Source organism: Octopus sinensis, linkage group LG1 (genome assembly GCF_006345805.1).
Source record: "Octopus sinensis linkage group LG1, ASM634580v1, whole genome shotgun sequence".
In the NCBI taxonomy this organism is placed as follows: Eukaryota; Metazoa; Mollusca; class Cephalopoda; order Octopoda; family Octopodidae; genus Octopus; species Octopus sinensis.
In genome coordinates, this window is record NC_042997.1 from 41,776,909 (window position 1) to 41,786,332 (window position 9,424).

The window sequence follows — 9,424 nt, forward strand, 5'->3', positions numbered from 1 at the left end:
ACACGGGGACTTCAAAGAGAAATTTCCTCGTCATAAAATCGCTTCCTCTTAGTCTCTTTCGCTCTCATTACTTATGTAAAAAAATAAAAGTTTTTTACGGAAATCGACGGAAACTTGTGCTACGACAAGCGAAACATCGCCCGTCACAGAATTTAAAGTTCTTTTTATCATTTCCAAATTAAAGTTTTCACAATACCTTTTCTTTTATATATACTCCATTATCTCTACCAAATCCTGGTAGTTTTCCATCGTTCGTGGCCACCTTGTAAGTCGGCATTTCATGTTTTGACACGTTCTTGCCAGCTGCCTCGATGAATGCCTCAGCGTCGTTCTCGTGGACGAGTGCACCTGTTTCTTTCCATTCGGTGCCCATCCTGACCCACGTATATCCACTTGTTACGTTTATTAAATCTTCCATCTCCTCACAGTGCCTGTGATGGATCAACGTTCCATAGTATTTGAATTTTCTATTCGTACCTGCATTTTCTCTAGTTTTTCTCTTAGGACTTACTTCCTCTTTCGGTTTCTCTCTTTTTGCTTTCTCTTCTTTCTTTTTCCTTCTCTTGTCTTTTTGGCTCTTTGTCTGTCGTCTCTCTACCTTGTGCCTTATGTTCCTTTCCTGTTGTTTCTTTTCCTTTCTCTTGGTTCTGTTCCTTATCTTGCTCTTTTCCTGTTTTTTCTCTTTCCTTTTCTTTCTCTTGCTTCTGCCTTGGCTCCTTCTCCACCCTGTGAATTTTGCTCCTTTTCTACTATCTGTGCGCTGTTACTTCCCTTTCTACTATCCCGGAATATTTAATGCAGCAAACACTAATTATCTCCCTTTATCGATTAATCTATTTTTCTGGATTTCAATTCGCAAAGCCATGGCTCACCCGTCGTTGTTTCTTGTTAAAAAATTGTTACCCGCTTCACAGGCTATTGTTTAGATTTTCAAATCTCTCCCTACGCGGGAGAGATTTGAATATTGTTTTTGTGAACTGTTTTTTCGGTATTATTTGAGCCTTTCACCCGCACGATTTTCACTAAGGGAAAAAAACTTCGTGTTTTTTGCGTGGAATCAAATACCTATTTCTTTACTATCCACAAGGACAGACGAACGAATTAAGTCGATTACATCGACTTCAGTGCATAACTGGTACTTAATTTGCCTTCCTACTTACTAGAACTTTGGTCTTTGCCACATTGACTCTAAACCTATCTTCCACACACAAAAAACTTCTTCTCTAGTACTGGTAGTGATTCTGATACGAGGGCTAAGTCATCAGCATAGAGGAGACCCCAGGGGCAACCCGTCTTGAATTCCTCTGTTATTTCCTGGAGGACTATGAGGAATAAAAGGGGACTGAGGGCTGATACTTGGTGAACCCCTACTTCTACCCGGAATTCTTCACTATACTCGTTGCCAATCCTAACTTTGCTAATGGCCCCTCTGTATAGGGCCTGTACAGCCCTAATTAACCATTCGTCAATCTCCAGTTTCCTCAGATAAGGGATCGGGGGGACCCTGTCAAAGGCTTTCTCCAAGTTCACGAAAGCTATGTAGAGTTTATCTTTAGCTAGGTATTTCTCATGCAGTTGTCGAACCAGGAATATGGCATCAATGGCGCTTCTACCCAGCACAAAACCAAACTGCATCTCATCTAAGCAGACTCTCTCCCTGATGAGATGATATATGTTTGTTCATGTATATATACTTATGAACTGTTATTAATATGTAATGGGAAATTCCTTACATCTTTACATATGTAAATTGCAATAAGGAAATGAAACGTGATGAGGAATCAACACCAAAAACATTTCTATCTTCCTGTTATACATATACACATATATGTACACAGCCGCATGTGTGAGTGAGTTCGTATATCCCTTTGTCCCCATTAATAATCCCAGGTGTTGTTTACTTGTCTTGCACATTGTAACTATGTCTAGGTTCCTTGACGTGTACAGACATACTGTACGACCTTTGTCAATATAGGGTTCTTTGAAATGGTGTCTTCAGTTTCCAGTTCTCCATATAACCGTGTTAGGTCTGTCTTTTGCATGAGAGACTGGGAGATTTATTACTTGACTTGGAACAGACTAAGAAATCTCGCAGACAAGCTCTAAGTCTCAGACCACTAACTGCCAGCCTATGTTGTTAAGTTCATTCGTTTCCTGAGAAGAACTGGGCATTCACAAGTTATCCTCTGTCTCCCGTTTTCTCATGAGAAATTAGCCAATCTGGCTTGTGTATCACCAGATTCATAGTTGGACAAGAGGCTGGTAGGTTACCTCGAGTTCTGAAGTTAGTGTTGACAAAAACAGGATGGGGTTGAGAATAAGAATCTCTTCCAAAATGTTTATTCGCAATTTTATGAAAATAATCTTTATCTGGACATTTGAAAACTCATCTCTGTAAAGTTTAATTTAAAGAAACCATTATTGAAAAGCTTACAAGGAATCAGTCTAGTGTGGGGGCACTAAACTGTACATATGCATCATGTTCTTCCTTTGTGTCTCTTCTGTTTTGTATTTGGGGGTCATTGTTTATGTACATATTTGACAACTTTACAATATTCCTGAGTATAAAATAATTAATAACTTATGTCATTGTATAACGTATTTAATGAAGGAAGCTTTTAAAATACAATAAACAATAAAATATGCTGTTAATTACAGGATGCGATATTCAAGAAAGAATAATGTGTGGGGTTGTCAGGAGGAGGAGATTTGGTATAGAGGCCCTTAGAACATGGAAAGGAAATTGCATAAACAAATGGAAAAAATATAAAATTCTTGGAAATACTTTCACCACAATTTACAACACAGAAATATTAAATAGAGCAAACAATAAACCATAGAAACTACCCTTTTCCTTTCTTCCCTGTTTGAATATGTTTGTGTCTTTTGAAGTCAGTACTTTGAGAGAATGATTTACCACAGACATCACAGTGATATGGCTTCTCTCCTGTATGAAGACGTATGTGTATAGATACAGCACTCTGTTGAATGAATGATTTACCACAGATATCACAATGATATGGTTTCTCTCCCGTATGAAGACGTATGTGTTTTGTTAAGTTACTATTGTCAGAGACTGATTTACTACAGAAATCACAATGATATGGTTTCTCTCCAGTATGAATATATTTGTGTGTAGATAAGTGACTACTGTTAGAGAATGATTTACCACAGATATCACACTGATATGGTTTCTCTCCTGTATGAATACGTTTGTGTCTTGTCGAGGCTCTATTTTCAGAGAATGATTTACCACAGATATCACAATGATATGGTTTCTCTCCTGCATGAATACGTTTGTGGGAATTTAAGTTACATTTGAGAGAGAAAACCATTTCACAGATGTCACAGTCATATGACAATTTTCCTTTCTCTTTCATTTCAGAGGAAATCAATTCTTTATTTTTCTCACTCTTTTCCATTATTTTCCCCTCAAATTCCAGTAAAAATATTTTTCTTGCTTTATTCTTACACTTTACTCCTCAGAAATACTTCTACTGTTGTATTTCAGTGATGTTACCTTTGTTTAGCAGCAATTATATAAATTCTGTGAAGTTTCACCAGCAGAGGGGCTCCTCTTTTAGACACTCCAGTCAGTGATGTTCACAAACTTGGCTAATAGTATTATTTCAGAGCAAATGTTTCACAGGAATTCTACAACAGATTTATAGAAACAATGTTATACATCTGTTTTGTATAATATTTTGCTTTATTCTTTAAAAAATGGTAAATATTGAGGATGTTTCTTCTGTGATATCAACGTCATCTGATGTTTTGAAATTATAGAGAAACAACAGTGTAAGGTTTAGAGGCTATGTAAAAAATACAGATTCATTTCTGTTGATGTCAAAATAAACATTCAACAACTGAATAATTTTTTTTTTACATACACACACAAGCTTCAACGTATACATATGTGTGTGTATACACCGCCAGAAGTTGTTGACAAACAACGGCAGTAATTTTATTCAGCTGAATATACATCATTGATTGGTTGAAATTACCGAAATACGACAACTTTAACACAAAATAACTTCGAAAATAGAAACTTTTCTCAGCAACGCTAAGAGTGAAAGATGTTTTATGACACATCCTAGCAGTATCCGAAGTTTCAAAGTGTTTAGTTAAAAAAAATTAATTAATCGATCTGCCCATGAAAAGGAAAAGATCTAATTAGCAACAGGTTTTTACAGGAATACAAGAAACACCCAAGAATTGTAATGGGGTTTGGTGTCTTAAAAGCGGGTGGAAATGAGAGAGAGTGAGAGTGAGAGAGATAATGAGATAGTTTGAGAGAAAGAGAGTGAGATGTACAGTGAGAGATAGAGAGTAGGAGGGTGAGAGAGAGAGAGTGAGAGAATGTGTGAGAGAGAGAGAATGAGAGACAGAGTGAGTGAGAGAGAGAGGGTGGGAGAGAGAGAGAGAGAGTGAGTGAGAGAGAGTATTTCTTTATTCACTATAAGGTTGAGAAAAAGAGGGGGCAATACGGGGACAGACAAAACAAACATTGGGGTCAGGGTATCGAATGAGACAAAACTTATGAATAAACAAAGAATTAAAATATATACAACTAGCAGTATCGCCCGGTGTTGCTCGGGTTTGTAAGGGAAATAACTATATAAGCATTTTTAGAGAGTTACTTCCTTTATAGATGCCAATTCGGGCTTTCTTAGCCATTTCTGTTTTGGTGTCTTCAAGCCATGATGTCGTTGTTCTAAAAGAACGCTGGTCTCCTTCACAACGCATTACGACGTTGATTTCCTCCCTTCCCCACAGCTTCACGAGGGAGGGAAGAAGGGGGAGAAGCAAACACAGGTGCAGGTGTTTGAGCGTGGACGCCAACTCCGCCGCCATCGACACACGAAAAATTATGCATTAAAATGGAATAAAAAATGATGTTAAATTATTTTTTAAATCGTAGACTCATCGTAGACGTGCGCTAATAGCCAGACGGGCTCGATATTAATCACGACTATAAGATACCCGAATTTGGTTAAACTGCACCGCAAAATGTGGGAGGAGTTAGGAATCTAAATCGTAGGAGACAGACACTCACACAACTACAGTTTTATATATATAGATTAAATGAGAATGAGTGATTAACACAAAATGAAGCGGGGGACGCGGCTGACCCCACAAACCACAAACTCACACTGAAGACTTTGCTTTCTCCTTTTTTTACATTCTCGATTAAACAGGTTCTTTCACTCGCAACACACTTGCTATAGACTTCCATCTTTTACGAAACACACTTTGCGACAGGCATTTCTTCTCCAGCCTTGAGAGAGAGAGAGTAAGACAAAGAGAGAGAGAGAGTGTGAGAAAGAGAAGGAGAGGGAGAGAGGAAGCAAGATATAGCGAGTGAAAGAAAGTGATAGACGTAGGAGGGGCTGTGTGATAAGTAATTTGCTTATGAACCGCAGTATTCTGGGTTCAGTCCCACTGCGTGGAAGTCTGGGCAAGTGTCTTCTACTATAGCCTGGCGCCGACCAAAGCCTTGCGAGTGGATTTCGTAGACGGAAACTGAAAGAAGCCCGTCCTATATATGTATGTATATATATATATATAACGTGAAGGTTTACGAAAATAAACAAAAGACGAAGGCAGGTGGAGTACAAACAAACAAATGTATTAGTATGGCGCTCAGGAATAGAAATAGAAAAAGTCTTTTACGTTTCGAGCCTACGCTCTTCGACAGAAAGATACACAGAAAAAAAACGGAGAGAAACAAGGAGAGAAAAAAATGCGTGTTGGAGCTAACAGTCTATCATGGCGTATATGTGTGTGTGTGTGTGTGTGTGTGTGTGTTTTACCCCTCAACATCGCCTGATAACCGTTGCGGGTGTGTATACGGTGCGGCGAAAGAGACCGATAGAATAAGTACAAAGCCTACAAAGAATAAGTCCTGGCGGGGCGTGGGGGTCGATTTGCTGGAATAAATGCACTACTACAGCATGGCCGCAGTCAAATAACTGAAGAAAGTAAAAGATATTAAACGTGTAGATTTATAACTTTTAGAGTTAGTTCATTTATTTTCCAGTGTTAGGGATGGGGTGTATAATATATTTATACATTAATAATTATATATTTAATTATTAATATATATACGTGTTTGTGTTCAGCCACCACTATCGCCTGACAACAGATGATGTTGGTGTGTTTACGTCCCTGTAACTTAGCAGTTCGGCGGCGCAAAAGACGCCGATAGAATAAATACTAGGCATCATTACAGGATCCATCCGGGATCTTTTCCTTTTGAACGGCAGTTTGTAACATAATTTCTAGGTAACTAAATACTTTTAAACTTCGTATACTGGTAGAATGTGTTTATAAAACAACATTTTCTCTTGGTTTTATTGAAAAAATTCTATAGTTTGTAAGATATTTCGTCTGAAAATCCGAGCACTTTGGCGATTTTAACCAATCGATTACCTCCATTCAACTAAAATCATTTGCTGCGTCTAAAACTGAGACAACATCCTGTAACTAACCCTAAACCTCCCCCCTAACCCTAACCTTAACCCTAAATTTTTTTTTTATTATTACGCGTGTAAAAAAAAACTAAAGCAATGGAAAATAATTTAAACAATTAACAAACAAAATAATTCTATAATTTTATACACACACTTTCCGTACGTATACGGAAAGCGTGTGTATAAAATTATAGAATTATTTTGTTTGTTAATTGTTCAAATTATTTTCGATTGCTTTAGTTTTTTTTACATGCGTAACAATTAAATTAATTTAACAATTAAGAAAACAAAATTTTAGGGTTAGGGGGAGGTTTAGGGTTAGTGACAGGATGTTGTCTCAGTTTTAGACGCAGCAAATGATTTTAGTTCAAAAGAGAGCATAGGATTGGTTAAAATTCGAAAAATTAAACTACGTTAAACAAACAAATTATAATTTTCTCAAGAAAACCAAGAGAAAAAAAATGTTTTAATTTGACACATTCTACCAGTATACGAAGTTTTAAAGTGTTTAGTTAACTAGAAATTGTCTGCCGTTCAAAAGGAAAAGATCCCAGATCTGTAATCCGCCTGCCGACTTTGTTTCCTCATAACTTCCAGAAAACTTGTCACGTTTCGACGAGGATTTTTTCCCCAATTTATATCACAGTCTCCGACAAGCTGGGGCATCCTTTTATGAAAAAAATATTTCGGAAATTTTTACAATACGCCCCACAGTCCACGCGCCCTTATCATCCCACTCTAGACCGATTTAGGCATATTTTTGTATTGTTTTTGGCCCTTCAAAACCATGGGAGAAGCCTTTTTGGTAAAAAAAAAAATTAAGAAAATATTCAAAAAATATCGTTAATACTTTTATTGGGCGACGAAATTCATCGATTTAAGAGATATGGCTGTTGTTTCTAGCACATGCCAAGACAACCCTCCTCGTTTGTTTATCAATGTCGATAACGAATTGCTGCCGTTGTTTAGATCGATAACAAATCTGTCTTCGATCTGTCTCTCACACACACTCCAGCCTTCATAAACATATATTTTCCAAGACACATTGCTTGTGTATATATATGTGTATATATATATATATATCTTATATATATAAAAATTAATCAAAATAAAAACATGATGCTAAGGATTCAGCGGTACATATGTTTCGGGCCTTTATTAGACGGATTTATAACAATGCATAATGTGTGTCTATGGCCTTCTTCAGCCGCGTACTACCTGAAGGACATGTATTACATCAAAAATTCTACGTTGGGGATGCAAATCCTCTCATTCGCGTACGACATAGTGCGGCAACAGCATAAAAATGAAGCGGTACATATGTTTCGGGCCTTCGTCCATCTCGTCCTTCTCTTAATGTACATTGAGAGAAGGACGAGATGGACGAAGGCCCGAAACATATGTACCGCTGAATCCTTAGCATCATGTTTCTATTTTGATTAATTTACTCCACCACCAAACGGTATATACAGGTGCTTACAATTATCAAGTACTCACCCTGAATTTCTGTACCCAACTTATATATATATATATATATATATATATATATATATATATATAGATCGCCCAACAACGAAAGCAATGGAATATAATTTAAACAATTAACAATTCTATAATTTTATACACACGCTTTCCGTATATTTTGTATAAATAGCTGTTTACGTAACAGTGACACAATGTTGTCTCAGTTTTTAGACCGAGCAAATGGTTTTAGCTCAAATAGAGTTGATTCATTGGTTAAAATTCGAAAAATTAAACTACGTTAAACAAACGAATTACAAATTTATCAAGAAAGCCAAGTGAAAATAATGTTTTCTTTTGACCCATTCTACCAGTATACGAAGTTTTAAAGTGGTTAGTTAACTAGAAATTGTGTTGAAAACTGCCGTTCAAAAGGAAAAGATCCGATTTTCCTACACATTTTTTTTTTTTTTACACCAGTTGCACTACTTTTATCTGATTTTCGTTTCCGGGTCAAGTTGTAAACATTAACTGCAACTTGGGATTCGACAAAAAATAGTTAAGTATAATAGAGTACAAATTATTATAGTTTACAAGCGAGAAGTGTATGTTTAGCAAGTGCTACCAATCGAGAACTCCGCATACCGGAAGCCTGCAAGTGTATGGGGGTCATCAGCAGAGAATGCGTGCCGTTTCGGGGCATCAATGCGCCCCCCAACTCACTAATATGAGACCCCCGCCTGCTAGAGTACAAATTATATTAGTTTACAAGCGAGAAATTATCATTATAAAACATTTATAAACACGAAGATTATTTGAGGATATTGACTTCTAAGTCCATATTTACGTCTTTAACATTTGTTTACACATTTTGATTATCCATAACATGTAATTCATGATAAATTTATATCGCTTATGGTAAGCGGCCGCGTGGCCTAATGGATAAGGCGTCTGACTTCGAATCAGAAGATTGCGAGTTCGAGTCTCGTCGTGGTCGAATAATCTTTTAACTTTTTAAGTGAGATATTGTTAATTATGTAAAGTATATTTAAATGTATGTATTATATGCTTTTGGTATTTAAGATTTCAAATGTATATTCGACACTTTGGAAGCCATTTATGTAAATCGAATTTTCTTCGTTCTCAAAACGACTGCATGTGTTGTCTCCTATATTTAGTTTGAATGTATATTTTCCATTAATAATAGTTTTTTGTATTAATCTTCTTGAAATTCAGACTTTAGTATTTTTAATTATACCTAATATACCTGGGTTTTTTTTAAAATTATATCTAATTTACCTGTTTTGAAACAGTCGAGGCATCGCTTACGTGGCTCATAACTTCGAGAAATGCTTGAACATGAAGCAATACCAACCTCATTTTCTCCTTATATTTCTGAAGTAAGAATTTTAAAATATTCGAGAACAGTGTACAAATAACGAAAAATATTTTATAGCTTAAAACCTCAAATTCAAGGTTGAGATTTGATG

General features: G+C 36.4%; 1 non-coding gene across 1 annotated transcript; it reads left to right on the top strand.

Annotated features, from left to right (window-relative positions):
* The first annotated feature begins 8,858 nt into the window (after positions 1-8,858).
* Trnar-ucg lies at positions 8,859-8,931 on the top strand. The gene has a single exon. It is a non-coding gene; the product is annotated as a tRNA-Arg (tRNA).
* The last annotated feature ends 493 nt before the right edge of the window (positions 8,932-9,424 follow it).